The sequence below is a fragment of the Bos indicus genome, chromosome 11 (assembly GCF_029378745.1).
Source record: "Bos indicus isolate NIAB-ARS_2022 breed Sahiwal x Tharparkar chromosome 11, NIAB-ARS_B.indTharparkar_mat_pri_1.0, whole genome shotgun sequence".
Lineage (NCBI taxonomy): Eukaryota > Metazoa > Chordata > Mammalia > Artiodactyla > Bovidae > Bos > Bos indicus.
The window spans coordinates 61876214-61894659 of record NC_091770.1 but is presented as its reverse complement, the minus strand read 5'-3'; the positions used below and the strand labels follow the sequence as shown (position 1 = coordinate 61894659).

At 40.2% G+C, this 18446-nt stretch overlaps 1 pseudogene; it reads left to right on the top strand.

Moving 5' to 3' along the window:
- The window catches only part of LOC139185793 (craniofacial development protein 2 pseudogene), a 181320-nt pseudogene extending 172235 nt beyond the window's left edge, over positions 1-9085 (top strand).
- The last annotated feature ends 9361 nt before the right edge of the window (positions 9086-18446 follow it).

The following is an 18446-nucleotide window of genomic DNA, read 5'->3' as shown; positions in this document are numbered from 1 at the left end:
CATTTAGTACATTCACAATATTGTATAACTAGCATTTATGCCAAGTTCTACAATATTTTCATTGCCCCTTTAAGAAATCCCATACTGGACTTCCTTAGTGGCACAGTGGATAGGAATCTGCCTTTCAATGCAGGGAACACATTAGTCTGGGAAGATCGTATGATGATGTTGAGCAGCTCAGCCCATGAGTCACAACCACTGAAGCCCACGCTCCTAGAGCCTGTGCTCCACAACAAGAGTATGTGCATGCTAAGTCACTTCAGTCATGTCTGACCCTTTGCAACCCTATGGACCGTAACCTGCCAGATTCCTCTGTTCATGGGATTCTCCAGGCAATAAAACTGGAGTGGGTTGCCATTTCCTACTCCAGAGAATTTTTCCAACCCACGTATTGAACCCATGCCTCTTATGTCTCCTGCACTGGCAGGCAGGTTCTTAACCACTAACGCCAAAGAGAAGCCACTGCAATGGGAAGCCCACGCCCTGCCACAAAGAGTGGCCCCTGCTTGCTGCAACTAGAGAAAGTCTGTGGAGAGCAATGAAGACCCGGCACAAGTCAAAAAAAAAAGGCAATCCCATACCTCCCTCCCTCCAGATTTTGGTAACCATCAATCTGTTTTTTTGTCTTATAGATTTACCTATTCTGTAAATCGTATCAGTTCAGTTCAGTCGCTCTGTCGTGTCCGACTTTTTGCGACCTCATGAATTGCAGCACACCAGGCCTCCCTGTTCATCACCAACCCCCGGAGTTCACTCAGACTCACGTCCATCGAGTCAGTGATGCCATCCAGCCATCTCATTCTCTGTTGTCCCCTTCTCCTCCTGCCCCCAATCCCTCCCAGCATCAGAGTCTTTTCCAATGAGTCAGATCTTCGCATGAGGTGGCCAAAGTACTGGAGTTTCAGTTTTAGCATCATTCCTTCCAAAGAACACCCAGGACTGATATCCTTTAGAATGGACTGGTTGGATCTCCTTGCAGTCCAAGGGACTCTCAAGAGTCTTCTCCAATACCACAGTTCAAAAGCATCAATTCTTCAGTGCTCAGCCTTCTTCACAGTCCAACTCTCACATCCATACATGACCACTGGAAAAACCATAGCCTATAGAATGTTGCTTTTGTATCTGACTTCTTTCACTAGACACAGTGTTTTCAAGGTTCGTCCACATTGTACCATTATCAGCACCTCATTCCTTTTCTTATGACTGAATAATATTCTGTTATATGTGCCTGTGTACATACTAAGTTGCTTTAGTTATGTCCAAGTCTTTGCAACCCCATGGACTGTAGCCCATCAGAGTCCTCTGTCCATGAGGAATGCGTGGGTTGCCATGCCCTCCTCCATCTGTTATATGTGTACACCATAATTTGTTTATCCATTCATCTATTGATGGGTTGTTTCCCCCTGTTGGTTATTGTGAATAATGCTGCTATGAAATTCATATACAAGTATTTGTTTGAGTACCTGTTTCAATTCTTTTGGTTATATACCTGGGATGGAACTACTGGGTCATAAAATAAATTCTGTTTAACCTTTTAAGAAATTGATAAACTCTCTTCCTAAATTTACTTCTGAAGGGAAAACCCATGGCATTAATACAATGAACATTATCTTAGCAGGAGAGCACATCCCTGTGAGCCTCTAAGGAGAATTTTCTGAAGAATCAAAGGGCATAAGTTATTGACAGCAAAGGTGTTTTAGCCAACTGACCTCTGCTCCTGGACAGACAGAACTAAAGCAACAATCCAGGTAAGTTTCTGCCACGTGAATTCTTTGAAATACTTCCATCAGTGCAGATCTATTGCCCTTTGGCCGCATTTGTACTATAATTAACCACAAAGTCAATTAAGAGAATTGCTTTAAGGGAAGAAGCCAATTCTGATGAGGTCTATTCTGAGAAAAAAAAATCTGAAAAACAATTTAAAGTTGCCAGAAGTCAGGTTTGTGCCCTTTCAGCATAAGGACCCATACTTTGAATGTTTGACTAAAATTAATTACCATTAATTAATTACCAGTTAGTTTTCACATAAGAAGACATCTGCCTGTTTTCCTAAAAGCTGTTGCTCTGCTGTGGGCAAAGTGGTATGAAGACTAATCTAACTTGCCTGTTGTAGAAATAGACTGGACTCTTGAAAGCCCATGCCTGTGTTCAGTTTTCTGACTGTCCCCATAGACATTTCCTTTTGTGATATTGATATTAAAGATATAGTAGATACTGAATGGTAGACAGCCAACACCTATCCTGCAGTGCCAATAAAAGGGCACTGTTAGGATGTCTGACCTCTTGATACAGGAAACACTTTTCCATTCCTGTAACCACATGCTAGTCAGGATGAGCAATGGAATCACAACCTTAAGAGAGTTAACATGAACTAAATTAGAAACAAAAACCCTCCTCTTCTTTGCAGATTTTATTCAAGTGAATATAGTTGACATAATGTGCCCAAATAGTACACCCAGAAAATGAGCTCATCCATCAGGGATCTTGCCATGTTGTAATTCAGAATTACTCCTCAGAATTACAAAGCCATTACAGTCTGAGTGACATGGTTGCCAGAAAATGAAACCTCAGAACACTGCATAGCCTGAGTCAGAGGAACTGCTCCTTGGCTGCTAATCCACTGTGTCTATAATATTTCAGCCTTGATCCCTGATCCTTTGCTGCTTGAGTCACATGCTCTTGGAGATAACTTCAAGTGTAAACAGAAAGGTCGAAAGAGTACAGGGAGGCAAGGCAGCCATGCAGATGCACTCTTTGGTCAGATGTCAGGGGAACAGATTAGGTACATCAGACTACATGGGGTCTCCCTCCCTCACATGGCAAAAAACTCCTTGAAGAGAGCTCATAAGTTCCTGGGAAGAGAGGAATGTTTATGCCTGTGGAGAAACAAAATGTCCCTGAGGTAGAATATTTGAACCCAGTCATACATAATTGGTGGTAGTGGACAGGAGAAAGCCTGACATTTCAGACTCTAACCATATTCAGGAGGATCTGTTTCATAGGAGAGTTTATGTTAAAACCTTACGTCTCAATTTCTCTTTATCCCAGGTTATCATCTTGAGATGCTAAGCTGGCTGGACCCCTCAAGTTTGATTAATGTTTTCCAAGGACAGGAGAAATTATTTTTCCTATGAGAGTTGATATTTATTCTCAGTAATTTCTCTTCTTGAGCTTTTACAGAACTCTTAATATATGAAGCTACTCTTCATACATTTAAAAATCTGGAGAAATGTATCTGATCCAAAGTAATAACTCATAACAATATTTTTAGATGATACCTGGGTATACTGCTTATATAAACTGAGTCCAGGCTTCATGTTATGTTAGAGTTTGTCAGGTGATGTGCTTTTAGCTGGCACATAGTGCCCTTGCTTCTTGCCAGAGCAGAGGACAAGTTCTCAGTAAACGTGCGAGGTTCATATGACTAACGAGAGTTGGTTTGGCCACTAATGAGATTCTAAGTTCCTTTAAACCAAAATAGGAATCAGGCATCACATCAGCCCTGTGACAGCTTCAAGAACTATTCCTGTCTCTAGTACAGGGAAAAATGAATTGCAGAACTTCAGTGAAAACAAAATCCATGAATATTGCCATACCCATCTAATCTTGCATTCTGACTGAAGCAAAAGTTCAAAGGGAGTTTTGTGGAAGGGAACCTTGATTTCTGCAGTATCAGTCCTCAGGAATATATTTCACTTTCCATAAGTAAACTGCTATCAGTCCACTAGAGATAGGGTTTACCTGACCCTTTGGAAGCTATTTCTGTAACCAATGTATTCCTAACTTTGCAGTCTATGACTTACAGTGGAAAGTATCCTTTAATTTTATACTAAAATTATGACAGCATTCTCTCCTACCGGCCTGTGTGCTGGAAATTCACTTCTCTCAAAGTGCCCTCAATAATATCTGAAACCTTGTTTGTACTACCTTTGTTGGTATATAAAGCTTTCTGAAATAGAGCTGTCCCTGTGTCCCCTCTGGCCTTCTCCTTGCTGCTTTGACCTTCAGGAATGTTCTTCTGTCATGGACTTAGTTCTCCCCACCAATGCCCACTGTTGCCCCCACTTTATCTTTGGGAAAAAGAAACTCTTCCCTTTGGCCCAAAGAGAACATCCTGATAATACTCCCCACTTTTCAGTGTGGCTAAGAAGTAGAGACAAGGCTTTTCCAGGCTAGGGGTGCCTTACCCCAAGACCTCAAGTACTGATTATTTTCTTCTCTGAGCTGCTGTTGTCTATATTGCCATTCCGGACAAAACCAGAAGCTTAATTATGCTACTGCCCTGAAAATAGCTGACCACCTGCACAAACCTGCTCTTCATATTTCAAGGTCTAGGGACAAATGGATCCTTAATCCAGAGACACATGGAAGCACCTCCTTCCACAGTATGTAGTATCATTTTTTTCCCTACATGGGGATTAACCATGTCTCAAGATTATTGATGGTGGAAATATTTATTCTCTAAAAGCAAAGGCCTATATTCACTCAACCACCAAGCCCAACCGGTATCACCTGGTTCCAATAATACAATCTCAAAATGATACACAGTGGCCAAAGTCAGGGTCATCTCTTTTAACCATGGTCACATTTTTACATTTGTGCTTTCTACTATTACTATTTCTTGGGTGCCAGGATCTCTAGATGCAATATGTCTGGACATGGATTGCATACTCCATGCAGGCAATTGAAGGAAGTTAGTAAATGCACTGTTTACAAGATATGGGCAAGGTTTATAGACATCAGCAAGGGATAAAGCAGTATGTGGGGAGCACAATGGGGAGCTGTTACTGCCCACAAGTCTTAAGTGGGCAAGGGAGGATATATTTCCCAGAACCCAGAAAGACTATGAAGAGAGCTCTCTGACAAGAGTGGCAGCTTGCAGTAGATAGACTCAGCCAACCCTGCACACCATGGTAGAGAAGGAGCTGAGGAACAAATATCCCAACCTCATTCCCCTCCATCTCCCAGTCTCCTGTCCCCGGGCTTCTCATCACCACCTCACTGGCCAAACCCAACCCTGGCCAGAGGGAAAGGGAGTTTGTTGATACTGTGCATATTAGTCAGCCTCCCAGGGCCAAAGCAGGGCAGAGAAGGATAACGATTAGACATGAAGAGGCAAAACAAGGTGTCTAGGGAAACTACTTCTTTAACAGCTTTAATTTTTCTATTTCGTAGAAGTTTCATAAAATGTTCTAATATTAGTATAAGTATTCTACCAGTAAACTCACCTCTTCTTTGCCTCTTGATTTCAAAACCCTAAACCATATGCCCAAAAGTCATTTCTTTACCAAATGTAATATCCCTAATGATAATTGTTGGTCCCTACACAGCAGCAGCCCTTGCTCCCCAAGCATTTTATTGTATTTCTGTGCTCCTTCTGAATCTCTCTCATGGTTTCCTTAAGGTGCAGCAATTGAAACTGTATACTTTATTCTAGAAACATGCATCCTGGGGTAAGAATAAGACATATGCTAAATCAGAGTTTTAAGAGCAGTAAAGCTTAAAAAAAATTAGGAAAACAGAAATTACAGCAGTATTAAAAATTGCAACAATTAAGAGGTAGTTAGGAATTATTAGGAATTAGCACAACGTGGACCATAAACTGAAATTCATAGCAGGCCTTGTAGTAGAAGTCTCCATAAGTTTTACTATATTTTTGATGGCTTAAAAGTGATCCTGTTTGTGGGGAGTATTTTGCATTTGTTGTTGAGTCACTCAGTAATGTCTGACTCTTTGCGACCCCATGAACTGCAGCATGCCAGGATTCCCTGTCCTTCACCATTTCCTGGAGCTTGCTCAAACTCATGTCCGTTGAGTCGGTGATACCATCCAACCATCTCTTCCTCTGTTGTCCTTTTCTCTTCTTGCCTTCAGGCTTTCCAACATCAGGTCTTTTTTAACGAGACAGCTCTTCGCATCAGATGGCCAAAGTATTGGAACTTCAGCATCAGTCCTTCCAATTAATATTCAGGATTGATTTCCTTTAGGATTGACTGGTTTGATCTCCTTGCTGTCCAAGAGACTCTCAAAAGTCTTCTCCAAACCCACAGTTCAAAAGCATCAATTCTCCAGTGCTCAGCTTTCTTTATGGTCATGCATGACTAGACGCATGACTACTGGAAAAATCAAAGCTTTGACTAGACGGACCTTTGTTGGCAAAGTAATATCTCTGCTTTTTAATATGCTGTCTAATTGGTCATAGCTTTTCTTCCAAGGAGCAAACGTCTTTTAATTTTATGGCTGCAGTCACCATCTGCAGTGATTTTGGAGCCCAAGAAAATAAAGTCTCTCACTGTTTCCATTGTTTCCTCATCTGTTTGCCATGAAGTGATGTGACTGGATGCCATGATATTAGTTTTTTGAATGCTGAGTTTTAAGCCAGATTTTTCACTCTCCTTGTTCACTTTCATCAAGAGGCTCTTTAGTTCTTCACTTTCTGCTATATATCTGAGATTATTGATATTTCTCCCAGCTATCTTGATTCCAGCTAGTGCTTCATTCAGCCTGGCATTTCTCATCATGTACTCTGCATATAAGTTAAATAAGTAGGGTGACAGTAAACACCATTGATGTACTCCTTTCCCAATTTGGAACCAGTCTGTGGTTCGATGTCCAGTTCTAACTTTACTTCTTGACCTGCATACAGGTTTCTCAGAAGGTAGGTAAGATGGTCTGGTTCCCATCTCTTGAAGAATTTTCCACAGTTCATTGTGATCCACACGGTCAAAGGTTTTAGCATAGTCAGTGAAGCAGAAGTAGATGTTTTTCTGGAATTCTCTTGCTTTTTCTATGATCCAGTGGGTGTTGGCAATTTGATCTCTGGTTCCTCTGCCTTTTCTAAATCCAGCTTGAACATTTGAAAGTTCACAGCTTACATACTGTTGAAGCCTAGATTGAAGAATTTTGAGCATTACTTTGCTAGTGTGAGATGAGAACAATTGTGCAGTAGTTTAGACATTCTTTGACATTGCCTTTCTTTGGGATTGGAATGAAAACTGACCTTTTCCAGTCCTGTGGCCATTGCTGCATTTTCCAAATTTGCTGACATATTGAGTGCAGCACTTCCACAGCATCATCTTTTTGGGATTTGAAATAGCTCAACTGGAATTCCATCACCTCCACTAGCTTTGTTTGTAGAATGCTTCCTAAGGCCCACTTGACTTCACATTCCAGGATGTCTGGGTCTAGGTGAGTGTGAGTGATCACACCATCTTGGTTATCTGGGTCATTAAGATCTTTTTTGTATAGTTCTGTGTATTTTTGCCACCTCTTAATATCTTCTGCTTCTGTTAGGTCCCTACCATTTCTGTCCTTTATTGAGCCCATCTTTGCATGAAATGTTCCTTCGGTATCTCTAATTTTCTTGAAGAGATCTCTAGTCTTTCCCATTCTATTGTTTTCCTCTATTTCTTTTCACCCATCTCTTAGGAAGGCTTTCTTATCTCTCCTTGCTATTCTTTGGAACTCTGCATTCAGATGGGTATATCTTTCCTTTTCTCCTTTGCCTTTTATAGCATAATTAATTAACACTTGTGACTAGATATGAAATGTGCCTAAATCTAGGACCCAAATAAAATTCTAAATGTAATAATATCAGCAAAGCCTGAAAGGGGTAGTGATGAGGATGTGGATGGACGAGGAAAGAAAAATCAATTAAATATTCCATTCCATTTGAGAAGAAGTAGCTATTAATTTTTTGTGTCTGCATAAAAATGTAGGCTTAACTATGTAAGGGCCACCATTATCACTATAAAAATAGGAATAAAAAACTTTTTAAACAGTAAATAGAGAAGAAAAGGAATTACAAAATTACTATCTAGACAAAATCAGGAAAGGAAAAATCATGCAAGAAGAAAGCATAAGTTGGAAACGTAAAATATGACAGGCATAGCACATTCTTCCTCATTAGCCATCTGGAATTCATCTTTGACTCCTCTCTCATTTGGCATGTTTATGTGGTTGACTCACTTGGGTTTTCCTTGAAAATATCTCTTATGTCTGACCTTTCTGTTCGTATTGCCACCCCTCTACCTCCTTTGGCCCTGAACTAATGCAGTGGCTTTAGCACAACGTAGCTCACCTTGGCCTCCTTGCAGAAACTAGAGCAATCTTCATAAAGCATAATATCACAACCCTGCTCCAAAGCCTTCTAGGTTCCCCCTTCCTTACCATTTACCCTTCCTATCTGATTTTTAAGACGTTCTATACTTTGACTGTGTGGATCACAATAAACTGTGGAAAATTCTGAAAGAGATGGGAAAACCAGACCACCTGACCTGCCTCTTGAGAAATCTGTATGCAGGTCAGGAAGCAACAGTTAGAACTGGACATGGAACAACAGACTGGTTCCAAATAGGAAAAGGAGTCCGTCAAGGCTGTATATTGTCACCCTGCTGATTTAACTTATATGCAGAGTACATCATGAGAAAGGCTGGGCTGGAAGAAGCACAAGCTGGAATCAAGATTGCCAGGAGAAATATCAATAACCTTAGATATGCAGATGACACCACCCTTATGGCAGAAAGTGAAGAGGAACTAAAAAGCCTCTTGATGAAGGTGAAAGAGGAGAGTGAAAAAGTTGGCTTAAAGCTCAACATTCAGAAAACGAAGATCATGGCATCCAGTCCCATCACTTCATGGGAAATAGATGGGCAAACAGTGGAAACAGTGTCAGACTTTATTTTTTTGGGCTCCAAAATCACTGCAGATGGTGACTGCAGCCATGAAATTAAAAGATGCTTACTCCTTGGAAGGAAAGTTATGACCAACCTAGATAGCATATTCAAAAGCAGAGACATTACTTTGCCAACAAAGGTCCGTCTAGTCAAGGCTTTGGTTTTTCCAGTGGTCATGCATGGATGTGAGAGTTGGACTGTGAAGAAAGCTGAGTGCCGAAGAATTGATGCTTTTGAAGTGTGGTGTTGGAGAAGACTCTTGAGAGTCCCTTGGACTACAAGGAGATCCAACCAGTCCATTCTGAAGGAGATCAGCACTGGGTGTTCTTTGGAAGGAATGATGCTAAAGCTGAAACTCCAGTACTTTGGCCACCTCATGTGAAGAGTTGACTCATTGGAAAAGACTCTGATGCTGGGAGGGATTGGGGGCAAGAGGAGAAGGGGACAACAGAGGATGAGATGGCTGGATGGCATCACTGACTCGATGGACATGAGTCTGGGTGAACTCCGGAAGTTGGTGATGGACAGGGAGGCCTGGTGTGCTGCAATTCATGGGGTCACAAAGAGTCGGACATGACTGAGCGACTGAACTAAACTGAACTGGTAATATGACCCTTACTGTGTTTCATCTATTCTAAGACATCTTTTTTTTGTTAGTGATATGATTTTTTTAAAATTTGTCTATATTTTTAAGCAGTTTTAGGTTTATAGAATGATTGAGTAGAAAGTACAAAGAGTTCCTTTACAACCTTTCATTGCCTTCCCCACTGTTTCTCCTCTTATAAACATTATGTTATAATATACTATATTTACTTCAATTGATTAACCAATATTGATACATTAATTGTAACAGAAGTCCATAGGTTGCATCTGGATAATTACATGAATCCATAATTACAGTATCATACAGAATCATTTCACTGCCTTAAAAAATCCCATGTGTTCCACCTAGTCATCCATTTCCCCCTCACCCGAGCCACCTGAACTTCCTAGCAACTACTGATCTTTTTCCTGTCTCCAAAGTCTTGCCTTTTCTAGAATGTCAAAGAGTTGGAATCATAAACTTATAGTTTCTCAGACTGGCTTCTTTCACTTAGCAGTATGCTTTAAAGTTCTGCCATATCCTGTGCTCTTGAGCATGCATTTCTTTTACTGATGAATAATATGTGACCCCATGAATATACCACAGTTTGTCCATCTATTTATTTTATTGGAATATAGTTGCTTTACACTGCTGTGTCAATTTCTGCTGTGTGGCAAAGTAAATCAGCCATATATACACATATATCACCTCTTTTTGGATTTCCTTCCCTTCCATCACCACAGAGCAAGGAATAGAGTTCCCTGTGCTATACAGTGGTTTCTCATTAGTTACCTATTTTATACATAATAATGGTGTATATCAATCCATCTCCCAATTCATCCCACCCCCTCATCCCCCCTTGGTATCCATGTTTGTTCTCTATGTTCATGTGTCTATTTCTGCTTTCCAAATAAGATAATCTTAGCATTTTTCCAGATTCCACATATATGTGTTAATATACAATATTTGTTGTTCTCTTTCTGGCTTACTTCACTCTGTATGACAATCTTTAGGCACATCCACGTCTCTGCAAATGATGCAGTTTCATTCCTTTTTATGGCTGAGCAATATTCCATTGTATATATCTACCACCTTTCCTTATCCATTCTTCTGTTGATGGGCATTTACGTTGCCTCCATGTCCTGGCTATTGTAAATAGAGCTGAAGTGAACATTGGGGTGCATGTGTCCTTTCAAATTCTGGTTTTCTCTGTATGTATGCCTAGGAGTGGAATTGCTGGGTTATATGATAGTTCTGTTTTTAGTTTTTTAAAGAACTTCCACACTGTTCTCCATTGTGGTTGTACCAATTTACATTCTTCCCCACATTGCAGGGGTTCTCTTTTCTGTACACCCTCTCCAGCATTTATTGTTAGTAGACTTTGATTTCTGCCCTTCTGACTGGTGTGAAATGATACCTCATTGTAGTTTTGATTTGCATTTCTCTAATAATTATTGATGCTGAACATCTTTTCATGTTTTGGTTGGCCATCTGTATTTCTTCTTTGGAGAAATGTAAAATACATCTTTTAAACGATGAAAACATCTCTGAAATCAGAGTGCATCTTGCAATTGATACACTTGTGCCATCTTAGATTTGATAAAATATTGTTCTCTTCTCAGTTCATGGCTTGGATATAGGACACTTATATCTTATAAAAAACAACTTCTTGTTTTGCTGTGGTATGACTCTTTCATAGCTCCAAAATGTTGTTCAAACATTTCTCACTGTCTAGGTATTCCTGTTCTGCTATATCTTTCCTTATTTAGGTCCATCTGTAAGGCCCAGCTCAAAGGCCATCTCCTGGATGAATGCCTTGTTCACTGTCTCAGCTGATAAAAACCTTCCCTTTGAAACCTCTCAGTTCTTTCTTTGTAAGACTAGCAACTCTTATCAAATAGTTCCATTTAGTTTCAATACTTGTATATATTTTTGGTCTGTACACAGGAGTCCAAGAGTTCTGTAAATGACTTGAGAAGGCAGTGAAAATTGTGACATTCCATGAAAGAGCATAGGCTTGTTTCATTAATGTACTCCAGGACATTTGAACAGTTTCTTTAAAATCTGCAGTGCCATCATTCCAGAACTCAGTTAAAGCCCTGCTTTGAGCTGCCCTCTAGAGGTGATACATCATCATTGAGCCAGTTCAGTTCAGTCACTCAGTTGTGTCTAACTCTTTGCAACCCCTGTTGACTGAAGCATGCCAGGCTTCCCTGTCCTTCACCAACTCCCAGAGCTTTCTCAGACTCATGTCCATCAAGTCGGAGATGCCATCCAACCATCTCATCCTCTGTCGTCCTCTTCTCCTCCTCACTTCAATCTTTCCCAGCATGAGGGTCTTTTCTAAGAAGTCAGTTCTTCACATCAGGTGACCAAAGTACTAGAGTTTCAGCTTCAGCATCAGTCCTTCCAATGAATATTCAGGACTGATTTCCTTTAGGATGGACTGGTTGGATCTCTTTGCAGTCCAAGTGACTCTCAAGAGTCTTCTCCAACACCACAGTTCAAAAGCATCAATTCTTCAGCACTCAGCTTTCTTTATAGTCCAACTCTCACATGCATGCATGACTACTGGAAAAGCCATAGCTTTGACTAGACAGACCTTTCTCAGCAAAATAACGTCTGCTTTTTAATATGCTGTCTAGTTTGGTCATAGCTTTGCTTCCAAGGAGCAAGCATTTTTTTAATTTCATGACTGCAGTTACTATCTGCAGTGATTTTGGAGCCCCCAAAAATAAAGTCTGTCACTGTTTCCATTGTTTCCCTATCTATTTGCCTTGACGTGATGGGACCATATGCCATGATCTTAGCTTTCTGAATGTTATGTTTTAAGCCAACTTTTTCACTCACCTCTTTCACTTTCATCAAGAGGCTCTTTAGTTCTTCGCTTTCTGCCATAAGGGTGGTGTCATCTGCATATCTGCTGCTGCTAGGTCGCTTCAGTTGTGTCCGACTCTGTACGACCCCATAGACAGCAGCCCACCAGGCTCCCCCATCCCTGGGATTCTCCATGCAAGAACACTGGAGTGGGTTGCCATTTCCTTCTCCAATGCATGAAAGTGAAAAGTGAAAGTGAAGTCGCTTAGTCGTGTCCAACTCTTAGCAACCCCATGGACTGCAGCCTACCAGGCTCCTCTGTCCATGGGATTTTCCAGGCAAGAGTACTGGAATGGGGTGCCATAGCCTCCTCCATCTGCATATCTGAGGTTATCGATATTTCTCCCGCAATCTTGATTCCAGCTAGTGCTTCATCCAGGCCGGCATTTCCCATGATGTACTCTACATATAAGTTAAATAAGCAGGATGACAATATATAGCCTTAACATACTCCTTTCCTGATTTGGAACCAGTCTCTTGTTCCATGTCCAGTTCTAACTATTGCTTCTTGATCTGCATACAGATTTCTCAGGAGGCAGGTAAGGTGGTCTAGTATTGCCATCTCTTGAAGAATTTTCCACAGTTTGTTGTGATCCACACAGCCAGGGAGACTCAAGACCTGGAATCAGCAAGAGATACTGGAAGGCATGCAGCTGGGAGGGGAGCTGTTAGGACAGGCTGCTCTGTCAGCAGGACTCACTAATTGGCCCTGTTACTGGGAGTGGCTGTTGAAAAGGTCAAGCTTTGAAAAACCATGTTGCTTAGAGATTGTCAGCTCTCTCTACCATCCTCCCATGAGTCACCATGATGTCTTGGAAGGGTGGGGCTGGTTGGGAGACTTGGTTTTTCAATTTACCCTTTCCTCAGGGAATCTAGACTAAAGTAGAAGTCTAAGAATGCTGGGTTACCTCCACTGGCACCTTCGGGGAGAATGTCTGTAACCCAGCCCTGTCGGAGGGTGTAGCCTGGGAAAAGAAGGCTACATGCCCATGTCATCATCTGCGGTAGATTCTTCTCAGTTATAGCTAATTTCGAACTCTCCCAAATTATATGCATGAATCTTTGCTACAATACACTCATAGAGCTTACTCACAGCAAACTTTCATGGCCACAGGAAGATAAAAAATCTTCTCAAATGCCCTCTTGCTATTGCCATGACTTTTTGTGACTAAATTTTAAATAACTTGTGAAATTTCCCACTGAGTTCTGTTTCTTGAGGATAATGCCATTTTTCTATAAGGGCCTCCCAGTTAAACATCTTCCTATGAGTAATGTCTCAAGCCTCAGTTTCTACCAAATGAGGGCATAGATTCAAGAAGTTTGAGGTCCCTGCCAGCTTCAGCTTTCTAACATCTGCTTGCTGCTCTGCAGAGCTCACCTCCCATGCATTGGATTTAAGCATTAATAAGTTTGAAGCTCATTTTTCTCTGAGGCAAGATGGTTGGCATGATGTGATCTGGGCACATCATTGAACATTTTCTGTAGGGTATGACTAAGCTTTCCTTGCTTTCATATTAGGAGGCCTTGCATAAAGGTCACAATTGTTGAGTTGATGAAAATGTAGACAATTCCCAATACTATAAAGAGGGAATTAAGAAGCATTTAAATTCTGATCTTTCATTGTTAACACTATGGCATGTATCATTGCAGTAATTTTTTCTGTAATAATATAGTCATATGATTAAATGTTTGATATAGAATTGGAATCACACTTTCCAACCTTTTTTTTTTTTTTTTTTAAATTTTAACCTGGCTTTTCTCCCTTACTGATAAATGATTAACAGTTTCCTTTGTCATCATACAGTTAGCAGTGTGGACTCTGCAGCTAGCCTGTCTGGATTTGAATACCAACTTTGTTACTTACTTGCTGTGTGACCCTTAGGCGTGTCTTTTAATTGATAAAGGTACTGCAGTTTCCTCATCTGAAAAATGGGAATAATTTTCAATTGTGTTCCTAATTCACACAGTTGTGAATATTTAAGTGAGTCAACATTTGCCAAGTAGTTAGAATAGTACCTGGCAAATAGCAGTACAGGCTTTGTATCAATAGGACTAGCTTTGGCTGCTATGACTAGTAGAGTTTTCTTCTACAATGTCATTTTAAAGACTGGATAAGATTTCATTGTGTGGAATATAGCATAATGCATTTAATCAAGGTCCCATTGTTAAATAGTGTTCTACTTTCTTGATATTATGACTAACAGTGCAAATAGACTTCCTTTCAAAAAAAAATTATCTATATATAAAGGAAATCAACCCTGAATACTCATTGGAAGGACTGATGCTGAAGCTCCAATACTTTGGCTGCCTGATGCAGAGAGGTGACTAATTGGAAAAGACCCTGACACTGGGAAAGATTGAAGGCAGGGGGAGAAGGGGGAGACAGAGGATGAGATGGTTGGATGGCATCGCTGACTCGATGGACGTGAGTTTGAGCAAACTGCAGGAGATAATGGAGGACAAGCAAGCCTATCATGCTGCAGTCCATGGGGTCACAAAGAGTCGGATAAAACTTAGTGACTAAATAACAAAATAGTTGATTTACAATGTTGTGTTTAATTTTTGCTGTACAGCAGTCACTCAGTTATTGATACATATTCTTTTTCTTACTCTTTTCCATTATGGTTTATTACAGGGTATTGAATATAGTTCCCGGTGTTATACAGTAGGTCTTTGTTGGTTACCCCTCCTATATATAATTGTCTGCGTCTGCTAATCCCAAGCTCATAGTCCTTGCCTCCTCTTCCTCCACCTTGGCAAACAGAAGTCTGTTCTCTATATCTGTGAATCTGTTTTTGTTTCCTAGCTATGTTCATTTATGTTGTATTTTAAATTATATATGTAAGTGATACCATATCAGACTTCCTTCTTTCATTGTATTTGTAACAGGCAGTCTGTATACCAGGTAAGGAAGGAATACAGTGATAGGAAGTGGAAGTACCATGTTTTACCTTCTTGGTTTTGAACTTGGTTGGAGAGGCAGAGTGAATGTCATTGCCTCCCTTTTGCCTGGAATGCTACTGCTCAGAAACTATTGAGACTTTTTGGCACCACCCAGTCTTATTTCTGTGGAGAAGGCAGTGGCACCCCACTCCAGTACTCTTGCCTGGAAAATCCCATGGACAGAGGAGCCTGGTGGGCTGCAGTCCAAGGGGTCGCTAAGAGTTGGACACGACAAAGTGACTTCCTACTTTCACTTTCCACTTTCACGCATTGGAGAAGGAAATGGCAACCCACTCCAGTGTTCTTGCCTGGAGAATCCCAGGGACAGGGGAGCCTGGTGGGCTGCTGTCTGTGGGGTCGCGCAGAGTTGGACACAACTGAAGTGACTTAGCAGCAGCAGCAGCAGTCTAATATCTGAAGGTCCTTCCTAGACTGAATCACCAGTAATCCCATTCTCGGATCCAATTGGAGAAGGATCCTTGGCCAGCCATGTCATATACTTCTAGTTCTTCATGCAGGAGCTATCATAAAATGACTCAGCTCTATGGGCTCAGCTGCAAGGAATACTTGGGAATATTTAGTAAACTCAGTGTGTTGCTGGAGCCTCCATCTTTTCCAGGCTGGTTCATGTAAAGGTCCTGTCAGAGATGATCCCATTCTGTCTTAAGGCTCCCTTCCTGCAGTTATCTTTCCCAGCACTACTGGAGAGAATGGGAAGGGACTTTCTTCTCTGTTCTCATCCTCTGTCCTTAGTCATAGGAATGATTCCGATGCATTCTGATAGCATGAGACCGGTATCCTCTCTATAAGTTGAAGGAGTTATAGACTCAGAGGTATCAGAGTGGCCTCATGGAACAACTTGATGTAAAAAAGCTGTGCCAGTGAAGATAAACACTACTAATGGGCGTTATTTGTTGGGGGGTAAGATCACCTTCAAACTCTACATGGGACAGTCTGTTGAATGGTTAGTTCTTGCTATCTCTCTGTTAAGTATGTTAGTTGCTCAGTCGTGCCTGACTCTCTGCGACCCCCAGGCAAGGATACTGGAGTGGGTTGCCATTTCCTTCTCCGGGGGATCTTCCCAACCCAGGGATTGAACCCAGTTTCCTGCACTGCAGGCAGATTCTTTACCAACTGAGCTATAAGGGAAGCCCATAAGTGTACCACCAACAAAATCACTCCTAGTTCAAAGTACATAACCTACTATAATATATCCTAGAAGATTCACTTCTAAATTTCTGCCTTTGTTATCTACTGGTTCCTCTGGAAAGTATTACCTCCTAGGTTCCCTGGAAGGTTCTGCCCACCTTCTGTCCTGTAAGGTAATGGATAAATACACTTCCTAGAGAATTCACTTAATACATGGAGGCAGGAGCACTCTTCCCTAACCTCAACTGTATTCAATCAACGGGACATTTAACATCATGCCATGGGTCTATGTTTCCGCCAAGTAGGTGGAAACCTTTAGACTATGAGGCCACCAACCTTAAATAGAAGGAGTGGTGAAATGGGCAAATCTAGAAGATTTACTGTTAGAAGTCAGGGTAGTAATTATTCTTACTGGAGGGAAAGGAGCACAGGAGAGGCTTCTAGGGGGCTAACAGTCTGGATTTTGACCTAGGTCCTGGCTACATGGGTGTCTTCATTTGTGAATGTTCAGTGACCTGTACACTCATGATGAGTGTTCTTTTGTACATGTGTTTTGCTTCAATTAATATAATTTTTTAAGAAGGGGATAAACGAAGGGCGATCCACCTCTACTAAGACTAGTGGGTCTTTCCTAGGGCTACCAGATTTAGCAAATAAAAGTACAGGATACTCAGTTCAAATAAACAGCAAATGATTTTTTAGTGTATGAGTGTCCCATGCAATATTTGGGACATATTTACACTATAAAAGTATTTATTGTTTATCTGAAATTTAAATATAGGAGATAGAAATGAGAGAATAAGTGCTGCAGTATTCCACTTTCTCCATTCTTCCTTCATTCATACCTCTCTCCTGTTGTTTTGGGTTTCTCATTACCACATTCATATCAAAGAAAAGAGGGAAAAGAAGATAAGCAAAAGAAATAAAGTAGTGCCCAAATTGTTTACGCTTTCATTATTTGAATCTGCAATTCTGTTGGTTGGTGTTTCTGAAAATTGAATCCTGATTTGTCTGTGTTATTTTTTCTTCCTCTTTTTTTTTTTTTTTTTTTTGCCCCTCTCTCTCTTTCACCCTTCCTCATAACTTTGTAACCTTTGCTCAGATGGAAGTTGAATCCTTCTCAGTATAATCAGTGTTTTTCCTGCCTTTTCCTACTAGGTTTCATAGGCTAACCTTGAAAAATCTATTTGTTATTGATCTCTGAAAGGTCACCCTTCCTTTTTCTCTGTCCAACAATAACTAATATGTACCTGGGACATTTCAGCTATGCTTCTTACACAGATTTGAACCAAGTTCTCAGAATTCTACCTTCCTTTTCTATAATTTCCACTCCTAAAGGTAAAGAAATTCAGGTCCAAATTATTAATTATAACAAGTCCTAGTTATCAGAGACAACTAGGCTCTGTCAGCAAATGGAATCAAATGCCAAAGGTTTTGTGCTTTGCCATATTTTCAGTTCATAGAGATGGGCATAATAAAGTGGAATTATTTCCTGCTTCCCGGAAGGCATCCAAGTTGTGATTTTTGTAATGCCGAGACAACTACCCACTTAATTTAGATTAAAATTCTCAAGTCAAAAATGATTTTGATATCCTTTTATTTAAGCAATAAGTACATCTCCTGAAATGCTTGAGGAGAATATGAAACGTGGGGAAAAGGAAGTTACACCCACATCAAAGAAAGATCATAATGTATCTCAACAACTGATATTTGGAACCTTTGCTCTGTAGGTTCTGTAGCTGCCTGATCTTTTAAAAAGTTAGTAGATTTTCTATAATGTTATTACTGATGTATATTTCTGATTGAATCACTTCAATAATCATTGACCAAATCATTTCTAAATGATTCTGGGCAACACTTTTCCACATTATTTTTCACACAATTGATTGAACTGACTTGTTGTGGAACCTCAAACCTTTAAAAATCATGTGTGTATATATATATATATATATGGATATATAGATATATATCATGTATATACATATATAAATGAATATATATATCCATTACTCCTTTTAAATCTTTTAAAATCATGTATATATGTACATGATATATGTATATCCATGTATATATATACATGGGTGTATATATATATATAATGTATATATATATGGATATATATATATCGTATATACATATGGATATATATATCCATGTATATATGGATATATATATCATGTGTGTGTATATATATATATATGGATATATATGTATCCATT